At 44.8% G+C, this 22,369-nt stretch overlaps 1 long non-coding RNA gene across 1 annotated transcript; it reads left to right on the top strand.

Annotated features, from left to right (window-relative positions):
* The first annotated feature begins 16,410 nt into the window (after nt 1-16,410).
* LOC123363000 lies at nt 16,411-20,855 on the top strand. Its single transcript, XR_006576671.1, has 3 exons — nt 16,411-16,488; nt 18,795-18,849; nt 20,539-20,855. It is a non-coding gene; the product is annotated as an uncharacterized LOC123363000 (long non-coding RNA).
* Nucleotides 20,856-22,369: the final 1,514 nt, after the last annotated feature.

Below are 22,369 nucleotides of genomic sequence, written 5' to 3'. Positions count from 1 at the left end.
GGTCAGAGAAAAGCTGTAACCTTGGGAGTTTAATATCAGCCCGGAGTGGCCAGAATCCTTGTGGGCCCCCACCTTCTGCACTCAAAGTGCCAGAGTGGGGACTCAGCCTTGACAATGCATCTTCCACACCTCTCACGAGAATGCTCTAAGCACTGAGCTAGGTGGGGTTTCCTCAATCTCTCCTGTTGAAGCTGTTCTACTTTGGATAAATAGTCACTGGGAACAGGGGGGGTGAGGACCCAGGGTTTCCCACCCAGGGGCGGCTCTAGGCACCAGCTAAACAAGCTGGTGCCTAGGGCGGCAAAATATAGGGGGCGGCAAAAGGCTGGGGCCCCAGCTCATCCCGCCGCTGCGAGCCGAGGAGCGGCCCGTCCCCTGCAGCCGGGGCAGTGCCGCGCTCCCGGCTCCGCTTGGGGGAGAGGGATGGCCCCTGACCGGTAGCGCGGCCCCGCCTGGCTGCAGGGGACGGGCCGCTGCTCTGCCGCTTCTCCGCGCCCAGGTCCTAAACAGCGCAGCAGCCGCCTGGCTCCGGTGGGGGGGGGCGAGCCCCGCCCCGCTCCGAGCTGCGTGGTCGGGGGGGGGCTGCGAGCTCCGGGCCACGCGGCTCCTCCCCTGACCACGCGGCTCTGAGCGGGGAAGAGCTCAGCCCCCCCCGGAGCCATGCGGCTGCAGCGCTGGGCAGGGCCGCTTCTCGAGGCGCGCGGGGAGCTGGGGGTGAGCAGCCGGGGCTGGGGGGGGTGGCTAAGGGGCAGGGAGTCCCGGGGGCAGGGAGGGGGCACAGGTTCTGTGGGGGGAGGGGCGGTCAGGGGCCAGGGAAGGGGGGTTGGATTGGGGGGGGTCTCAGGGAGGTGGTTGTCAGGCACCCCCCGACCCCATTACCCCCCAGGCACAGCCCTGACCCCCAGCTCCGAGCCCAGCCCTTCTGAGGTGGGCACCCCCCCAAACCCATCCTCCCCACCCAGCCCTGACCCCCAGCTCCAAACCCAGCCCCGTTGAACTGGGCACCCCCCGACCCCATCCCCCTCCACCCCAGACCCCCAGCTTTGAGCCCAGCCCCTCTGATCCGGACACCCCCCTCACCCCATCCCCCTCACAGCCCTGACCCCCAGATCTGAGCCCAGACCCTCTGATCCGGACACCCCCCTCACCCCATCCCCCTCACAGCCCTGACCCCCAGCTCTGAGCCCAGCCCCTCTGAGCTGGGCACTCCCGACCCCATTCCCCCCACAGCCCTGACCCCCAGCTCCGAGCCCAGCCCCTCTGAGCTGGGCACCCCCGACCCCATTCCCCCCACAGCCCTGACCCCCAGCTCTGAGCCCAGCCCCTCTGAGCTGGGCACCCCCGACCCCATTCCCCCCACAGCCCTGACCCCCAGCTCCAAGCCCAGCCCCGTTGAGCTGGGCACCCCCCAACCCCATCCCCCTCCACCCCAGACCCCCAGATCTGAGCCCAGCCCCTCTGATCCGGACACCCCCCCTCACCCCATCCCCCCCACAGCCCTGACCCCCAGCTCCGAGCCCAGCCCCTCTGAGCTGGGCACCCCCCTGACCCCATTCCCCCCACAGCCCTGACCCTCATCTCCAAGCCCAGCCCCGTTGAGCTGGGCCCCCCCGACCCCATCCCCCTCCACCCCAGACCCCCAGCTCTGAGCCCAGCCCCTCTGAGCCAGACAACCTCCAACCCCATCTCCCCACAGTCCTGAGCCCAGCCCCTGTGAGCCGGGCACCCCCCAGAGCCCAGCTCCCCACCCAGCCCTGGGCAACAGCAGCACCACCTCCAGGCAGTGACAGCCCATTGGCACCAACCATCACCATCACCCAGCAACAGCCCATTATGTAATTGCAAATGTATACAGACCAGTAAAGCCTTTAATGTTTTTAAATAATGTATTTGGTGTATTTTCAAATTATTACAAATTAATTTTCACTAGTTATTTTTTACATTTCCAAATACATGTTACTATAGTATTGCAACTTTTTTTTATGGAAGGGGCCCCCAAAATTGCTTTGCCCCAGGCCCCTGAATCCTCTGGGCAGCCCTGCCCAGTGTGTGTGAGGAGCCGGGGAGGGAGGGAAGCGGGTTCCCCTGGAGCTGAGTCCGGGCTGCGATGGCGGCGAGGGGCTCCTGGAGTGTGTGAGGAGGTGAGCGGCCGGCTGGGTTCGTCAGTGCTGAGCAGGTAGCCCCCAGCCGGAGATCCTCGCCTTCCCTCCTGCCGGAGCTGGGCCAGGGCACCGTGAGGCTGAAGAGCAGCAGGTCCGGGGGGCTCTCCAGGTCCTCGGCCGCCAGCATGTCGGGGGTGAGGGTGGTGAGCGCAAACTGATCCACCTCGGCCACCAGCAGTGCTGCGAAGCCCAGGGAGGGGGCCATGTTCTTTGCACCACCCCGTAGCCGCGCCGCCACCTGGAAGTACTCCCGCTCCGTGCTGCCCAGCAGCTCCACCCGCATGGGGACAGAGTCGCAGCTGGGCCAGGGCTCGGCTGCAGTGTGCTGGTACCGGATCCCACATTTGGGGGGGAGCCCAGTGCTAGGGCAACAGGGGGTGTGAGTGGGGGGCACTGGTGGGCGGGGGGGCTCATGTCTGGGGGCGGGGGGGCAGCCAAAATTTTTTTTGCTTGGGGCGGCAAAAAACCTAGAGCCGGCCCTGTTCCCACCTCTCAGATGGGTGCTGTAACCACTGGACTGCAATCACTCACCTCTGTCTCTGGCCCAGGGTGCCTCCTGCCAGCCCAGATTTAGGCTCATATCTCTCGCTGGATTAGGATACACCTCTCTAGTCAGCATTTTCCATTGACTATCTTAGGCAGCTCCCTGCCTAGCCTCCTGGCTTTTGTGGATCACATCCTAAGGCACCTGTCTCTGACTTTGTGGATCATAGAGTGGTTCCTGTGATTTTCTAGGTGCCTACAAGTTAGGCATTGTGATGCTGCTCATTGTTGCAATACCTTTCGGTCTGGCTGGGAATCAGGAACAAGCTTTTTGTTGAGGGTCCAGTGATTTACAACCTCTCTTTGCTCTAGCCATCTAATAGCTGTATTCAAATGTGTACATATTTCTAAGTAAATTAGACCATAGTATAGCATTTTGTGCCTATGTTCATTTATTTCTCTGATAACTAGGAAATAATCCCTTCTCGGTTCAAGTTTGTCTGACTACTTGGAAGTCAATATAATTTTTGAAAGCTATAACTTTTAGTGTTTGTTTCTGTTACAATTACATGATATAAGGATCCCCTGAGACCAGCACTGCCACTCTATTTACATTGCAATTGAAAAATGTCACTGGCGCCAAATATCTCATTCTGAATTCATTTTTGTGATTATAATACATTCTTGCTATATTTATATCAAAATTGATTTGCCCTTGTTATGATGTTTTCATAGATGTCAAGTGACATTATTTTCTTTTGTAATCTTTCACTGCAATGAAGTCTCCATAAATTTACATTTACATCATTTTGTCATTGTAGTAATCCATTGTAATGAAACCTCCACATAGCTGCAGTGAGATCCTTCTGACACTGTCACAAAGTAGCTGCAGAATTGTATGGAAACTGATTTGCCAACCTACTTGGATACCATAGCATGGTCTTCCCTTGTATACTCAGAACATTTATTCTATACCATATTATTAATAGATTTACAATGATAATATGGAGGCACTGCAACTTTAAAACATTAGGTAATGGACAAAGTGAACTTAGGCCCCTGCAATTAATAAAGAAGGTTGCAAGGAAAGATTTCCATATTACTATTTATAGAAATATTTCAACAGTTTCCACACTACAGTGCTGGCTTCTCATATTAACATAGCTAAGCAAAGCAGAACCAAAAATATGAGGATAAAGTGAAAGGAATTGGGATCTCTGAAACAGCCATAATTTCCTCCAGGAATTAATATATATCTGTGTTAACATTTTACTCTGGATAGAAATACACAATTTAATGTGTTCTAAGAATTCATAAATTAGGTTAGGAGATAAAGAACAGTTCAAAGATGCCTAATGAGTAATACACAAACCATTTTCTGTATATGTCTGTTGGGAGAACAACCACTCAAAAATTACTGAAATCTATTATCAACAGCTATGGCAAAGCTACTTCAGGCAAAGTACAGATTCTGTATTAAAAACATGAAAGCGTGGGAGTTCTGGCTGCATAAAGCTCAGTAAAAACTGCATGCTCATGCAATGTTATTTCTTTCATAACTCATTATGATCTTTGTGATCACTACTGCAGTAAACCTATGAAATAGTTAAAAATAACAGTAAAAAACTCCAACAGTGACATACTAATTTAATAGTATACATGGGTTATCAATCAGAAAATAAACCCATGTTCTGTTTCACATGAGTTAGGAATCATCACTTCAACCCTTTAAATAGTGTCATGAGCAGAGTTTCTTTCCTACTGGACATATTGCCACCCATTGAAGCTTCCACTCCTACCTCAAGAATAGAGTAGGAGACTTCTGGGAGGCACCACATTACCATAGGCACCCCAGAATTCCCCTTCCTTTCTTGCCTGGTATAGATGTCTCTGCTCCTAAATCTGTTCCACTTACCATCAATTCCTTTCCCCTTTCTGCTTCTCAGGTGGCCAGGTGGTTGGACTTCACTAGCATGTCAAGCAGCCTTTCGTGGTTGAAGCTTTAGAAGCCCCCAGAGACCCTATCACCTGTACAGCCCCTGTAATAGTAGAAGCAGATCAACAATATTCTTAAGCTGTCTGATATTAGAGCAAAACCATCTGCTCAGTGTCTAGAGTGGGTGACATATTTATCTGGGCAAATAGTTCCCAGAACTGGCCAGAAAGGATAAATCTCTGCTTAGGCTTTTAAGTCCCCTAACTTCTAATATTCACACTTTTTGATGTGTCTTTGTCACAGTGTGATAAGCTCCCTTTAAGGAGAGATTGGGCCAGCCCCAGCTGTGCAATAATTAATTATCTGCTTCCCATCCTGAGAAAAAAATGGGGAAAGGCTCTCATGGGTAGACCAGAAAGGAGATGGGAACAGCCCTAGAGGGTAGGCTGAAGAGACTTCCCAAAACGGCAGAAAAACCTTTTTGTTGGGACTTCTTGTTTTGTGACTTGGCCGAAAGGTTAAGGCAAATTTCCAAGACTGACCAGTATGTGAAGAGCTGCAGCAGAGGAGGCGGCAAGGAGGGATCTGGAGAACCAGATTTCTGCCCTTTATCAACAGATGGTGGCTTTTGAAAAAAACTTCAGGGCCATGAAGACAGGAAAATCTGTCCTGATAAGGAGTGAACACAGAGGCAGTAGAAACAACAGATTCTTCAGTCTTGGCAGTATGGGGTTTGGTGGACAGAGAAGCCTATGCAGTATTGAAGAGTCTGACACTGAAGATCCTAGTTTCTGTGCTGGCAAGGCACCAGAGGGAGCTGCAGAAGAAACTTCTGGAAAGGGACCAGCTAAAAGGACTGTAAGAGATGTGCTTGTACCAAGAGACGGTCAGGGTGCAAGCCATAAAGCAGGAGCCAACTGGCCTCAGAGAGGGAAAACTAAAGCAACGTGTTGCAGAGTCAACCCCGGACACGAGAGGGAGTACAAAAGGCAGCCATCCTGTTTACAGTCCTACACTGAGTAGGTAAAGGAAACAAGTGACCTCAATAAACCTAACACAGGGATGTTTCACTAACACATCCAACAGAAAGGTCCTCTGCTCCTCATGCCAAAGATACACATCAGTTCCACCACTCCAGCTCAGGCACAGACAACAACAACACCTGGCTCAGTTTTCATCCATAGGAGTCAAAGAACTTTGCAATAATTTAGTCTTATTTTACAGATGGGGAAACTGAGGCACAAAGTGGTTACATGCCTTGCTCAACATCCCCAGCAGACTGGGAATAGAGCAAGATATCCTAAGTCACTGCCCAATGCTCAATCCACAGGCCACACTGACTGACTCACTCCTCTCTGCTGGTGGCAAAGGCAAACAATTTGATTTAGTCACTCCAAAACTTTCAGGTTTTAGATGTAATCCCCTAAGGTTATCAACAAAACTCTTGAATCTTTCTCTGGCCCAAAGTTAGCCTCATTTTAAGCAGCTGCTATTGACTTCAGTGGGAGGTGAAAAACTTTGCTAATGGCTAGTGTTGGTTCTGAGGTCACATCTGGAATGCTAATCTGGTACTCAAGAGTGGAAAAAAATAAATTTCACATCATCTTGAAGTGACTGTCAGAAGAGCTAAAGCTGAATTTTGCTTCCAGTCTTATGCAAGAAGCCTTTCCATTCTCAGATATGTTGAATTTGATTTGTTGGTTTTCTTTCCATTTGTACAAATATTAAAAGGCACTTACCACAAACTCTAGGCATCCTTGCCATATACTTTATATACAATCCATTAGTAATGATAAATGCAGCTATTTCATTTCAACCCCCACAGCAGAGATAAGAAAGTGAACAAAAACACCCCCATTTTCCCACCCATTCTCCCTCTTCCTACTTCCCAACAATCTGGAGAATGAACAGTCCTTGCAGAGTGCCCTGAAAGCACACAGGTTTGAGCTCTTTTGCACCAATGTCTGAAGTAAATTTCAGTGAGGGCCTCAGAATTACATGCCCTATTTTAAATGGAAGGGGCTCTCACTCTGATATCTCTATGATCACAATTGGGCCACTATCACGAGGCGAGAGAGGCGATCTCACTTGGGGATTTATAAGACACTTGGAGATTTATAAGTGATTTAGGCTCCACCCAGAAGCTAGCAGATCCTGAAGTACTGGTGTAGTGTGTTCATGGTGACATACACCACTTCACAAGCATGCTGTAGCTTTCATAACAACTCCAATGTTGAGCAGATGACAGTAACAAGATATTAGAAATTTAGATATTGATAATTCTTGGTCTCTGGAGAAGGAAATCATAAAATGCTGAGAGCTTCAAGTCTTAGAAGTATTATGAGCTACATGCATATCTTGAAGAGGGTGGAGAAGGAGACAAACTCCATTTCTGCTTCAGGTCCACTGAGGATTACCTTCTAATTCCCACAAAAAATGAATGCCTAACAAACATTTCCATATAGGCAGACTCAAGGGCTTATAGGACACAGGTTGGAGCATGGCTGTGAATTGTCAGCAATGCACAGCAACGCCAGCTTCCATTTGGAGCATAGCCAATATTGCTGAAAATCCCTGGCACTGTCTCGTGTCTTAAGGGTGTATAATTACAGGCTACCATGGGAAGAAAAGGAAATTTCTGATTTGCCAGGCAACCAGAATCCAACTGGGATATTAAGTGTCAGGTGAGTGGAAAGTTAGATAATTGGGATTGATACACAATAGATAATTTCTCCTTTCCTCATGATTATCTCTTTCTGAACATTAAGTGACAATCACAGTACAAACATTTCTTGGCTCTGGAGGTACCAGACTTTCTACTTCATTAATGAAAGATAATCCAGAATTACCTGGTTTATTTGCAATGATTCTTTTTATTTTCTATGCTCCAAAACGTCTGTTAGTCTATAAGGTGCCACAAGACTCTTTGCTGTTTTTATTTTCTGACTCTACAAGAAGATACAGATTGACATATGTAACAATTCTTTAATATTGACTTTCCATTGCTGTTGTAACAGAATTTTATAGAGTTAGTTACAGCAATATTTATAGTTCTGGTCTATTATTGTGGGGGAAAAAAATCCTATAATGAGTCATCCTTATGCATCTGAATTAAAAAAGAATAGCAAGGGTTCTCCTAGAAAGGGGTTTTGTATCTATGGAGGGTAATGGGTTTTGACCTGTGTATTGCCTCAAGGGTTCTTACAACAGTAATCAAACTAGTAATTTATCTCCCATGGCTTCTAGGAGTAAAGATGCTCATTTATGTGTATGATATCTTGATTGCAGCAGAGTCAGTAAAGTTCTGAAGCCTACAAATTTTAGCCACAATGCACCTGCTTTGTGCAATTTAGGGCTTCTGGTGACAATCTAATTTAACCACACTCTACATGTTGTGTGATTCAAAGTAGATGACACAGCTCAAACCCCAAATGTACCTTACTTCAAAGAGAAGTCTAAAACAAACATATCAGGAACTCCACATGGACTCCTCCTGAGGGTTGAAATGACAGTCTGGACCTATACATTGAATGCTTCCGCCGATGTGCACAGGCAGAAATTGTGGAAAAACAACATCGCTTGCCTCACAACCTAAGTCATGCAGAACGCAATGCCATCCACAGCCTCAGAAACCATCCTGACATTATAATCAAAGAGGCTGATAAAGGAGGTGCTGTTGTCATCATGAACAGGTCTGACTACCAAAAGGAAGCCGCCAGACAACTCTCCAATACCAAATTTTACAGGCTACTTCCCTCAGATCCCACTGAGGAATACACTAAGAAACTGCACCATCTACTCAGGACACTCCCTACACTAACACCGGAACAAATCAACATACCCTTAGAACCCCGACCAGGGTTATTCTATCTACTACCCAAGATCCACAAACCTGGAAATCCTGGACACCCCATCATCTCTGGCATTGGAACTCTCACTGAAGGACTGTCTGGATATGTGGACTCTCTACTCAGACCCTATATTACCAGCACTCCCAGCTATCTCCGTGACACCACTGATTTCCTGAGGAAACTACAATGTATTGGTGACCTTCCAGAAAACACCATCCTAGCCACCATGGATGTAGAGGCTCTCTACACAAACATCCCACACACTGATGGAATACAAGCTGTCAGGAACAGTATCCCTGATGATGCCACAGCACAACTGGTTGCTGAGCTCTGTGCCTTTATCCTCACACACAACTATTTCAAATTTAACGACAATATATATCTCCAGATCAGTGGCACCGCTATGGGCACCCGCATGGCCCCACAATATGCCAATATTTTTATGGCCGACCTGGAACAACGCTTCCTCAGCTCCTGTCCACTCACGCCCCTTCTCTACCTTCGCTACATTGATGACATCTTCATCATCTGGACCCATGGGAAGGAGACTCTGGAAAAATTCCACCATGATTTCAACAGCTTCCACCCCTCCATCAACCTCAGCCTGGACCTATCTACACGGGAGGTCCACTTCCTAGACACCACGGTGCAAATAAGTGGTGGTCACATTACCACCACCCTATACCGAAAACCTACCGACCGCTATGCCTACCTTCATGCCTCCAGCTTCCATCCCGGGCACACCACAAGATCCATTGTCTACAGCCAAGCACTGAGGTACAACCGTATCTGCTCTAACCCCGCAGACAGAGACCAACACGTACAAAATCTCCACCAAGCATTCTCAAGACTACAGTACCCACACGAGGAAATAAGGAAACAGATCAACAGAGCCAGATGTGTACCCAGAAGCCTCCTACTGCAAGACAAACCCAAGAAAGAAACCAACAGGACTCCACTGGCCATCACATACAGTCCCCAGCTCAAACCCCTCCAACGCATCATCAGGGATCTACAACCCATCCTGGACAATGATCCCACACTTTCACAGGCCTTGGGTGGCAGGCCAGTCCTCGCCCACAGACAACCTGCCAACCTGAAGCATATTCTCACCAACAACTGCACACCGCACCATAGTAACTCTAGCTCAGGAGCCAACCCATGCAACAAACCTCGATGCCAACTCTGCCCACATATCTACACCAGCAACACCATCACAGGACCTAACCAGATCAGCCACACCATCACCGGTTCATTCACCTGCACATCCACCAATGTAATATATGCCATCATATGCCAGCAATGCCCCTCTGCTATGTACATCGGCCAAACTGGACAGTCTCTAAGGAAAAGGATAAATGGACACAAATCGGACATTAGGAATGGCAATATACAAAAACCTGTAGGAGAACACTTCAACCTCCCTGGCCACACAATAGCAGATTTTAAGGTGGCCATCCTACAGCAAAAAAACTTTAGGACCAGACTTCAAAGAGACACTGCTGAGCTCCAGTTCATCTGCAAATTTAACACCATCAGTTTAGGACTAAACAAAGACTGTGAATGGCTTGCCAATTACAGAACCAGTTTCTCCTCCCTTGGTTTTCACACCTCAGCTGCTGGAACAGGGCCTAATCCTCCCTGATTGATCTAACCTCGTTATCTCTAGCTTGCTTCTTGCTTGCTTATATATACACACCTGCCCCTGGAAATTTCCACTGCTTGCATCCGAAGAAGTGGGTATTCACCCACGAAAGCTCATGCTGCAAAAAGTCTGTTAGTCTATAAGGTGCCACAGGATTCTTTGCTGCTTCTACAGAACCAGACTAACACGGCTACCCCTCTGATACATATCAGGAAGTGATGCCTATTCCCACCATCATCCAAAGGTACTTAGCAAAGATACTGGAATTTCTAATAGCTCTGATCTGAGTGTCTCCCTTTTCTTAGCACCATTTTTTACTAAAGGTGCATCGAGGGATGTATATTGACTGGAAGGTAACAAGTATCTAACTGGGAAGCTGTCACAGACTACTTAGCCATATTTCATTAGGTAGATAGCAGACTTCCTGCACTAGCCCCACTTATGATTAGGGTAGACGCTATTGGGAAGAAACCTTCCAGAACCTAGAGGTTTTACTTTAATTGTTTTCCCAGTGTGCTATTACAGAGCTGGATCTCTTTGCTAGCTCTCAGGATCACAGAACTCAGCAATATTTCACAAAGGTTCCCATGGAAGACTGCAGTGGAGCGATGCATTTCCAGTAACCCCTTTCCCAGTGCTCTAGAAGGTGATGCTCAGAATAATGGACAAGCTGGAAAGGGCTTTGTGCAGAGAGATTACTCAGGTTTTGTGCTGGGAGGGATAGATTTTACCCAAAATCTTAAAATACAGCAATTAATGTTTGTTTTAGTAACACACAACAATAAACAAACACATACAAAATGAAACCAACATATCTGGTAATCATAACTGTGGGGGTTTTTTTGTTCTTATTCTGACTGAATAGAATGGGAGTGTGGGGTGGGGAATTCCTTCTAACCTTCTTTGGTTCATTAGGCGTGTTGGAATTAATTTTCAGCTTTTCTCCCTCTATAGCATTTCCTGGTTATATCACAACATCTGTTTATCATGGATGTTATGACATTAAATTAACTTCAATGTTTACTGTGCATTTACAATCATTTGCTGAAAATTCATCTATGCATTAAGATCCAAACTCTGCCCTCCAGTGTGGGTGTCAGAGTGCACATGTGACCCAAGAATTCCTTATTGCCAACTGGCAAGGGGGTTACAGGGCGACTCACCAAGGCAGGGGTGGAGCCAGTTCAGGCAGGTGCAGGTGGATGCTGGTACACAGACAGCTGGCAAAAGAAGGCTGAATGCATGAGATAGGGATAGGGGAAGGAGCAAGTTGAAGGTCTGAGACAAGAACAGGGGCAGATGTAAGCTGGAATGCAGGGGCAGTCTGTAACACCATGAGGCAAAGGAATAGTTCAGACTGGGTTGCTGCTCTTCTTGTGGGATTAAATAGCTGCCCCTGGGTGTCATCTGAATGGGTCATGGCTCACGGATTGGCTACTGCAACACACCTGAGGGATAAATCACCTCAGGCTGAGGGATAAATCATCACAGGTTCTGGCTGGGGAATTACCTCATATCTTGATTCTGGTACGGACATTCTGGTTCACCAGAGAATCCCATCTGAGTTTTTAAATGAAAGCCATGGTCACACTGGTCATTAAGATTGTTGTGACATTGTATTTAAGGACATCTAGTCCAGTCCCCTGGCAGGACTAATTATCTAGACCATTCATGACAGGTGTTTGTCTAACCTGTTCTTAAAAATCTCCAATGATGGAGATTTCACAACTCCCTAGGCAATTTATTCCAGTGCTTAACCACCCTGACAGTTAGGAAGTTTTTCCTAATCTCTGACCTAAACCTCCCTTGATGAAATTTAAACTCATTGCTTCTTGTACTTCCTCGGGCTAAAAACAATTTTTCTTCCTCCTCCTTGTAACAACCTTTTACATACTGTTATCTTGTCCACTCTCAATCTTCTCTTCCCTCATAGGTTATGTTTTCTAGATCTTTAATCATTTTTGTTGCTCTCCTCTGGACTCTCTCCAATTTGTCCACATCCTTCCTGAAATGTGGTGCCGGGAACTGGACATGATACTCCAGCTGAGGCCTAATCAGAGTGGAGTAGAGTGGAAGAATTATTTCTCGTGTCTTGCTTACAACACTCTGGCTAATACAGCCCAGAATGATGTTATATTTTTTTTGCAACAGCGTTATACTGTTGACTCGTATTTAGCTTGTGGTCCACTATGATCCCCAGATCCCTTTCCACACTACTCCTTCCTAGGTCATTTTCCATTTTGTATGTGTCCAACTGATTTTTCCTTCCTAAGTGGAGTACTTTGCATTTGTCCTTATTGAATTTCAACCTATTTACTTCAGACCATTTCTCCAGTTTGTCCAGATCATTTTGAATTTTAATCCAAACCTCCAAAGGGGTCCTTGCAACCCCTCCCAGCTTGGTATCGTCTGCAAACTTTGTAAATGTATTCTGTATGCCATTATCTAAATCATTGATAAAGATATTGAACAGAACCAGAATTGCAGGACCCCAGTCGTTATGCCCTTTCAGCATGACTGTGAACCACTGATAACTGCTCTCTGGGAATGGTTTTCCAACCAGTTTTTCACCCACCTTATAGTAGCTTCATCTAGGTTGCATTTCCCTAGTTTGTTTATGCGGAACAGTATCAAAAGCTTTATTAAAATCAAGATATACCAAGTATGCCGCTTCCCCCCCTATCCACAAGGCTTGTTATCCTGTCAAAGAAAGCTATCAGGTTGGTTTGACACAATTTGTTTTTGACAAATCCACGTGACTGTTACTTATCTTATTATATTCTAGATGTTTGCAAATTGATTGCTTAATTATTTGCTCCATTATCTTTCCGGGTACAGAAGCTAAGCTGACTGGTCTGTAATTCCCTGGGTTGTCCTTATTTCCCTTTTTATAGATGGGCACTCTGTCTGCCCTTTTCCTGTCTTCTGGAATCTCTCTCATCTTCCATAACTTCTCCAAGATAATTGCTAATGGCTCAGATATCTCCTCAGTCAGCTTCTTGAGTATTCTAGGGTGCATTTCATCAGGCTCTGGTGACTTGAAGACATCTAATTTGTCCAAGTAACTTTTTAACTTGTTCTTTCCCTATTTTAGCCTCTTGTGATCCTACCTCATTTTCATTGGTATTCTCTATGTTAGACGTCCAATCACCACCATCCTTCTTGGTGAAATCCGAAACAAAAAAGTCATTAAGCATCTCTGCCATTTCCACATTTTCTGTTATTCACTGTCCCCCGCCCCTTCATTGAATAATGGGTCTACCCTGTCCTTAGTCTTCCTCTTGCTTCTAATGTATTTGTAGAATGTTTTCTTGTTATCCTTTATGTCTCCAGCTAGTTTTATCTCGTTTTTTGCCGTGGCCTTTCTAATTTTGTCCCTACATACTTGTGTTATTTGTTTATATTCATCCTTTGTAATTTGACCTAGTTTCCACTTTTCGTAGGACTCTTTTTTGATTTTCAGATCACTGAAGATCTTCTGGTTAAGCCAGGGTGGTCTCTTGCCATACTTCCTATCTTTCTTATGCAGTGGGATAATTTGCTCTTGTGCCCTTAATAATGTCTCTTTGGAAAACTGCCAACTGTCTTCTACTGTTTTTCCCCTTAGACTTGCTTCCCATGGGATCTTACCTACTAACTCCCTGAGTTTGCTAAAGTCTGCCTTCTGGAAATCCATTGTCTTTATTTTGCTGGTCTCTTCCTACCATTCCTTAGAATCATGAACTCTATCATTTCATGATCACTTTTCAACTCTATCATTTCATGCCTTCCACTTTCAAATTCTCAACCGGTTCCTCCCTATTTGTCAAAATCAAATCTAGAACAGCCTCTCTTCTAGTAGCTGTCTCCACCTTCTGAAATAAAAAGATGTTTCCAATACATTCCAAGAACTTGTTGGATAATCTGTGCCCTGCTGTGTTATTTTTCCAACATATGTCTGAGTAGTTGAAATCCCCCATCACGACCAAGTCCTGTGCTTTGGATGATTTTGTTAGCTGTTTGAAAAAGTCTTATCCACCTCTTCTTCCTGGTTAGGTGGTCTGTAGTAGACCCCTACATGACATCACCCTTGATTTTTACCCTTTTATCCTTACCCAGAGACTTTCAACAAGTCTGTCTCTTATTTCCAATCTCAATCTCAGTCCAAGTGTATGCATTTTTAACATATAAGGCAACACCTCCTCCCTTTTTTCCCTGCTGGTCCTTCCTGAGCAAGCTGTACCCTTCCATACTAATATTCCAGTCCTGTGTATTATCGCACCAGGTATCTGTGATGCCAACTATGTCATAGTTGTATTTATTTACTAGCATTTTGAGTTCTTCCTGCTTATTCTCCATACTTTTTGCATTAGTATACAAACATCTAAGATATGATTTGATTTTACCCCCCAGTTCTGTCTTGTCTCTCCTTTTTCCTGCTATAACAGCCCATGCTTCCCACAAATTCCAAACCTTCTCCCAGGTATCCATGTTCTTCACTTACCTGTGGGCTTTGTTCACCTGCCCCCTTTGAACCCTCCTAACTAGGTTAGCCAGTCTGTATCCAAATAAGCTCTTCCCCTTCCTAGATAGGTGGATCCCATCTCTGCTTAGCAGTCCTTCTTCCTGGAACAGCCTCCATACATAACTATGTAAAGTTATGTATAAATATGTATAAATACTGAAAATATGTCTGTTCAAGACATTCATCACTAGCAGAGATGAAAAACAGGTTTTCCTCCAGACCAGAGGTAAGAAATGTTTATCTCCTACCAAAGAGGTCCCCAAATTGTGGGGGGTGCCCCCCTTCGGAGGCACAGAGGAATGTTCTGGGGGACTCAGTGGGCCAGGACAGCCCTCAAGGAGGTACGGGAGGAAGCACCACCCAGCCTTGCCCTGCCTCGCCCCCAGCTCTGTTCCAGCCCTGCCTCTAGGCGCGGCCTTCTCTCCCAGCCCCACACCCATCCCTGTCCCCACCCTACAGTTGCAGCTCCATTCCTGGCCCAGAGCTGAGACGGGGGTGAAGCTGGGAGCAGAACTGCACCCTACCATGGGCTCGGATGCCGGCTCCAACCATGGCCTGGCTCCCGGGAGGGGTGAGAGGCACCATTAATGTTAACAGGGGGGGGTGAACCTCAAAGCAGTGGTCAAACTTTTATCAGGGTGTGAATTAAGCATTGTCAGCTAACACAGTAGATGCCCATTTACATATGAAGTCAAATGCTAATGAAGAGATGTAGGATCAACAGGGAAGCAGCACACAGCTAGACAAGCCACATGGAGTTATCCTGTCTCTGAGAACAGACAATAACATTTGGGAGTACAGGTAGAAGGCAAAGAAGACACCCACTCAATCTGCACCTAGGAAGTAAACGGACAGCACATTTCCATTCATGAAAATGGGATCTCTAGCCAACCTTGGTTGTAAAGGCTTCAGAGGACATTGTGTGAGATAAACTGCTTTATCATAGAATCATAGAATATCAGGGTTGGAAGAGACCTCAGGAGGTCATCTAGTCCAACAATCCCAGTTCCCGCAGCCTCTCCTCATAAGTCATGTGCTCCGGTCCCCTAATCATTTTTGTTGCCCTCTGCTGGACTCTTTCCACTTTTTCCACATCCTTCTTGTAGTGTGGGGCCCAAAACTGGACACATTACTCCAGATGAGGCCTCACCAATGCTGAATAAAGGGGAATGATCACGTCCCTCGATCTGCTGGCAGTGTCCCTACTTATACAGCCCAAAATACCATTAGCCTTCTTGGCAACAAGGGCACACTTTTGACTCATATCCAGCTTCTCATCCACTGTAACCCCTAGGTTCTTTTCTGCAGAACTGCTGCCTAGCCATTCAGTCCCTAGTCTGTCACAGTGCATGGGATTCTTCCATCCTAAGTGCAGGACTCTGCACTTTTCCTTTTTGAACCTCATCAGATTTTTGTTGGTCCAGTCCTCTAATTTGTCTAGGTCTCTCTGTATCCTATCCCTACCCTCCATCATATCTACCACTCCTCTCAGTTTAGTGTCATCTGCAAACTTGCTGGGGGTGCAGTCCATGCCATCCTCCAGATCATTAATCATTAATTAATTAGACAGGAGGTTAACCTGTTAGTTAAGGTTAGTCTCTAGAAAGCATGTTATGATTTTGTTTTATATGTAATCATTTGTTTCCAGTATTCTTATGCACTATCACTTGAATCTTGAGTCTTTGATAATAAACTTCCTCTTCTTTTCAGTATAAATATAGCTCAGTACTGTGATGTTAAAATGCTGATCCTGACCTGAATCTTACAAGCTGGAGTGTACACCATTCCTTTGGGAGAAGCAGACTGGTACTTCTGGGAATGTTCAATAGATAACAGGATGGACACGACAAAGAGACTTCAAAGGGACTCAGGGGCTGGGGTGCACCTGTGGTTACCTGCAAGGCAAAGTAAGGGCTGACATAGTTCAAAGGAGAGTGCTTGAGTGGCTGATAGTTTCCTATTACCAGACTAACACCCAATTGAACACAAGCAAAACTCCCTTTCATTAGTGGCACGGGGTAACAAGGTGACTTACGGTCCTGGGTACCCCGAGAACCGTCACAGCATGGTTCCCATTGACTTGGATTTTTATCAAGTTGGAGTAATGGCTTTGAACCAAGGTTTGTACTGTTTGCCAGCCCGATATGCTTATCATTCTTTCTTCCATCACCTACATTATGTTACAGTAACTCCTCACTTAAAGTCGTCCCTGTTAACATTGTTTCATTGTCACATTGCTGTGTCATAGGTCTTCTCCCCCACTTGGAGCTTTTGGGTTCCAAGATGGGGACCTGCATGGACTCCTCTAAACTAAAATCCTAGTTAGATCTGGTTTTCGCTGCCACCAGTCAGTTTTCTAAGTGTCTGACACACTGCCTGTTCCCCCAAAAACTTCCCCTGGGAACACAGATTCAATCTCCCTGAATCTCAGCACAAAGGGAAGCAGCCCACTTCCCCCCTCCCTCTCTCTTCTAGCCTACTCCGGAGAGATACACACCGATTCAACTCCGTGACTCAAACCCAGGAGGAACTCACTCTTCCCTCCTCCCCTTCCCCTGAATTTCCACAAGAGAAGGAATTAACCAAGTCCAAAGAAAAGAAAATAATTTATTAAAAGAACAAAAAGAAAGTACACTATCTCTGTAATACCAGGATGGAACAATACACAGAGTCTAACCTATAAACCTGGAAAGAATTCCCCCCTCCCCCTTTCTTTCTCAGTAAAAGCAAAGTAACAGCAATAGAAATAAAGAGATTCTTTCAGCAAAACACACAATTGCAAATGTAGAAATAAACTTATAATACTAGTATGCCTTTCTAATACTCACTAGACTGAATAGATGAAAAGTACTGCAGAAACCTGGAAGGACTTGATTAAGATGTCTGGACTCCCTTAACTCCCAAGAGAGACTCAACTCAAAAAAAAAGAACACAGAAAAAAAAACTTCCCTCCACAGAGATTTGAAATTATCTTGTCCCTGATTGGTCCTCTGGTCAGGTGTTCCTCAGGTACTGCTTGTTAACCCTTTACAGGTAAAAGAGACCTTAACCCTTAACTAACTGTTTATGACAGTCACATTGCTGATCAATTAAAGAACATGCTCATTTAAAGTTGTGCAATGCTACCACCTGCTTTGTCCACTGCTTGCAGGAAGAGCAGTCCATTGGAGCTAGCTGGTGTGGGCTTGGAACCAGGGTGGACTAGCTCCCTGTTCCCCTAAGTTCCGGCAGTTCAGTTGTCCCTCCCCCACTGCCATGTGCTGCTCCTGCCCTCTGCTTCAGAGCTGCTTTCCGGAGCCTCCTGCTTGCTGTGCAAGGGTGTGGGGGGGGGGGAAGAGGAGGGCTAATGTCAGGGCATCCCCCTTCCCCCTGCTCCTACACCCTGCTTACCCCATTTCCATAGAGTGTGTGTGTGGGGGGAAACAACAGGACTCAGGACGGAAGAAGCTTGCTGGCAGGAGCTGCTGTCTCAACTTGCTGATCTATTTAAAAAGACAGTGTACTTAGAGTGGGGTCAGCGTACTTAAAGGGGCAATGCACATCTCTCTCTCTCACACATGGTGTGTATCTCTGTCTGCCATGTTGTCTCACCTCCCTCCATTCGGGCTGCCTTGTATAGTGTGAGGCTACATTAACAACAAAGTGTTAACCCTTGAGGGCTCAGCTGATGGCTAGATCATCATTTAGCAGTAAGGCATTCCCTGGGAAATATCCCACCCTCCGACTTCACCACTTCAACCAAGCTTCACAACCATAATCACTGTGTACCAGTAATAAATTATTTGTTTAATTTTATACTGTGTGTGTAATATACACACACTATAAGTTTTAAACAAATAATTTATTACACACACACAGTATGAGTTTTAAACAAATAATTTACATATATATATATATATATATATATATATATATTAGTCTTCGGTCTGGTGAAAAAAATTACAATAATTCTTATGGGGAAATTGGATTCGCTTAACATTGTTTCACTTAAAATCAAATTTTTCAGGAACATAACTACAATGTTAAGCGAGGAGTTACTGTATTTATCATAGGTCTGAAAAAACTACTGAAAAACTAGGCTGCAAGGTAGCATTGGCTTGCACATTAGGGGTCAGTGATGTATAAGCATGTAGGCCTTTAGTAAAGAAATGTATAAGCACTCTCCCTTAGCTGGAAGTTAAACCACAGATGTTCTTTTTGTGTTGTAAAACAGCTACACAGAGGAGGATTGATGTCCAGACTCAACTTTCAAGGCAATATGGTTCCAGGTAAGGAGTTTTATACTAGGAGAGTTTTCAAGATAACAACTATAGGCTTGGGCAGTAAGAGAGAACTGTGTTTTAAGCAGTTAGATTGGAGATAGAGCCCAAGAAGGACAGGTACCAAGACACCTATTTCTTGATGAAAGAACAGAGGCACTTTAGCTGAGACTTCTATAAGAGAGATTTGCCTGTGGCCCCGATTCTGCACCCATCCAAGTCAATGGGAGTTGTAACCACCTTGTTGTGAGGTTAGTTATGACCTGTTTCAGGAAACAGGACCTGTGGGAATTTTGCAAATAAATAAACTACATTTTATATTTAAACTTAATAACAATTACTGATGGTCAGTAATAATATTATGTATGAATGCTGTCCATTGATTTAACATGTTCTAAAGACCAATGGTATTTCATATTCTATAAAGCAAGAGATGTACATATTTAGGATGAAGCCCCACTGAAATCAAAGGGACAATGCCCACTGACTTCACTAGGGCCATAATTTCTTTATATTTGATCAAATTTTCAATTACTGTGATAGTACCATGCATATTAAAATTTATTTTAAGAATTATGAAGTTTTTGTATGTGAAAAAAAGGACTTGTGGCTTGTTTGAATGTACATCTTTTTATTTGTTAATCAGGAAGGCTGCATCTAAACATTCAAAAAATGGGAACCATATTTCACTATCTGTCCAGATCCATACCTTGCAACATCAGAAGCTGTAGCATGGACAGGGATCAAGTGGGTTCAGGCATTTTTACCACCACGTTTTCTAACCTTGAGCAGGGTTGACATTACAATGGTTATAATGCCTGAACACTGTCTACACTTCAGCTTCCACCATTGCTATCACTGCTAGAGGTGTGCTATTGATAAATTACAGGTGCCATTCTAGGCAATGCTGAATATTCAGTGTTTAGTACCATAAGGAATTGTAATTGTAATTCCTTATAGTAGGTTCAAATGTCATAGCCCCTTCCTGTAACATATGAATCTCCAGTTATCTGTATTAGGCAAGCCATCAGATGCTACAGGGATGAGCACTTTAGAAATGTATACTGTACCTAATGAAATAAAATAAGAATACTGATTAGTAGAATAGAAATGATAAGAGTTCCTTGATAAAAGTATGTTCGAGCACCACTCTCCTCGTAGTGACTTAGGAGGTAGTTGATCTGCCCACAATGTGTACCAGCTGGTATAGATTATTTGCCTGGTTTCACTTTGCTGAGTACCTTTCTGCTATGTCATCTGTTTAACTGTGAGCATGGTCCAGTACTGAGTCTACAGAAAGGTTCTAGGACTGGGTCATCATAGCAGCGTTCATCTTGGAATGATAAGAAATCTTGATTTCCATCTTCTCCATCATCTCTCTTATCTATCTGTCCCATAGTCTTCATTATTAGAGACCACTTTAGCCTTGCAAAGCAAGATGGCAAAACAAAAGTCCAGCAAGGATTAAGAGATCAAGTTGTTTGTTGTAAAAGGCTGGTTTTCCCACCACTACCCCAATGAGGTCTGCTGAGAAATGAGAAGAGCATGGGACTGTTTAGACTTGGAGACTCTTTCCCCTTCCTCTTCGAGGATAACTGGATAGGTATAGACAAGAAGAAGATTGTCCCAGTGGCATTTAATGAACCTATTTCTTACCAAATAGATTATGGTAATTTTGGCTTTTCTTTTCTTTATGAGGGACCCACTCTTGTGCCTACTGAAGTTCCTTCCAGATTTGCCATTGACTTCAGAGAAGCAGTATCAGACCTACTGGGTATCAGCAGTATTGTGTTACTTTTGTTTGTCTCTTGAGTGACCTACGGTTAACAAGTATATGTTTATTGCATCTATGAATTTCTTTTGAAAAACAAACAACTGTGGCTTTCTCTCTCTCACACTCTTTGTAGACCTTGGTCTGTCATAGGCCACAGTATCTGAAATACATTCTTTCGCTAACTCACCTGCAGATAATACATTTGTGTAAAGTTAAGGTTATAACACTCAATATTTTATAATTCCCATTATTCAAGGACACTTCGTTCTTAGGAAAAACTCATCATGGCAAGAGGGCCAGGCTGAATGCCAGCATGCCTTGTGTGACGCACAATGGATGTCTTTTATGTTTTAACTTGAGTCACAGAGAAGCATTTCTAAGTATTACTTTCATTCTGGCACCTTTTCTTTGTCCTATTTTTCTTATACCCTCTCTCCTGTGTACTGAGTGTCTATATGTTTATGTATGTAAGAAATCTGTTTTTAAAATTATGAAGAATAAAACCCCAGCTGCACAAAATTCTAATAGGCCACACTGTTTTGGTTACAATCTGAGATTTTACAGACATTAAATTAACTACAGAAACATTGAGTACTATAAGGAATGCCACGGGTTACAGGGTTCAAATGAAGCTTGCACATGCAAACAAGACTTAATTTATAGTATTGTGGTTTACGCCTTCAACAGAAGAGTGAGAAGGGCAAAGACAAGAATTTTCTTATATTTTTAACAGCATATAATAGGAAAATGTCAAATCGTTATTTTGTAGATGGTGATAGTGATTAAGACTGAGTGCAATCTACAAGGAGGAATTAGTTTTGCAGTTGAATGTAGAGCATTAATAATAGTTATAGGCTCAATCCTGCTTCCACTGAAATAACGATTTCAGTGGGACCAACTGGGTAATCAGCAATTTTGTAAATCAGACCACTTATTCAGGCACCTAAATATGTACTTAAGGAGCCTAACATTAGATCCCTATTTTTGAAAATCTTGACCCAGATTCATATATCTAAATACATCAAAAACAGGGACTGTTCTACAAACTGAAAATCTTATGGCTGACCTCCTTCTCTCCCAATAGTTTCCTCTTCTGTATCCAGTAATGTCACCATGAATGTCAAGCTTTAATTAGTGGTATGTAAGTAATTATTAGCATGTGAAAGTGAACTCTGTATAGATGACAGTAAATACTTTACATAGGTTTAATAGATTAGGCATAAGACATTTGTTTGGCTGCAATAACCCAAATGCTGCTCTCATTTACACTAATATAAATCCAGAATAACTCCATTTTGTTCCTTTGTGACATATAGCTTTTTCTGCATCACATTTTGAAGAATCAGTAATAAAATCAGTAATTTACTTCTGGGGGAATTCTGCACCACTGTGCAAAGCAGAATTTTCAGAAATTAACATTGTGTGCACAGAATTTCTTTCAACCACAGAAATAGGTTGAAGTGTGCTGGCTGCCACTAGTGGCCGCTGGACCTGGCAGAGCCCAGTTTGCACAGAGAAGACACTGCTGGGGTGAGCAAGAGGGAGCTAGAGGGTTCCTGGCAGCTGCAGTTCCCAGCATGCCTTGAAGGAAGGAGAGGGCTGCGCATAGGAAACTCCATGCAAGCCTGGGACCAAGCATCAGGCTGTTTCTCCCTCTGGATCCCTGGGATCTGGTGGAGGGGTGAGGGTATTTGTCTGGGGAAGGGGGCGGGGCATGGATGGGCTCTGGTAGCGTAGGGCTAGGCTCGAGGGGCA

This window comes from Mauremys mutica, chromosome 2 (genome assembly GCF_020497125.1).
Source record: "Mauremys mutica isolate MM-2020 ecotype Southern chromosome 2, ASM2049712v1, whole genome shotgun sequence".
Lineage (NCBI taxonomy): Eukaryota > Metazoa > Chordata > Testudines > Geoemydidae > Mauremys > Mauremys mutica.
Note: the sequence above shows the minus strand (reverse complement) of the source record. Positions and strands in the feature narration are given on the sequence as shown.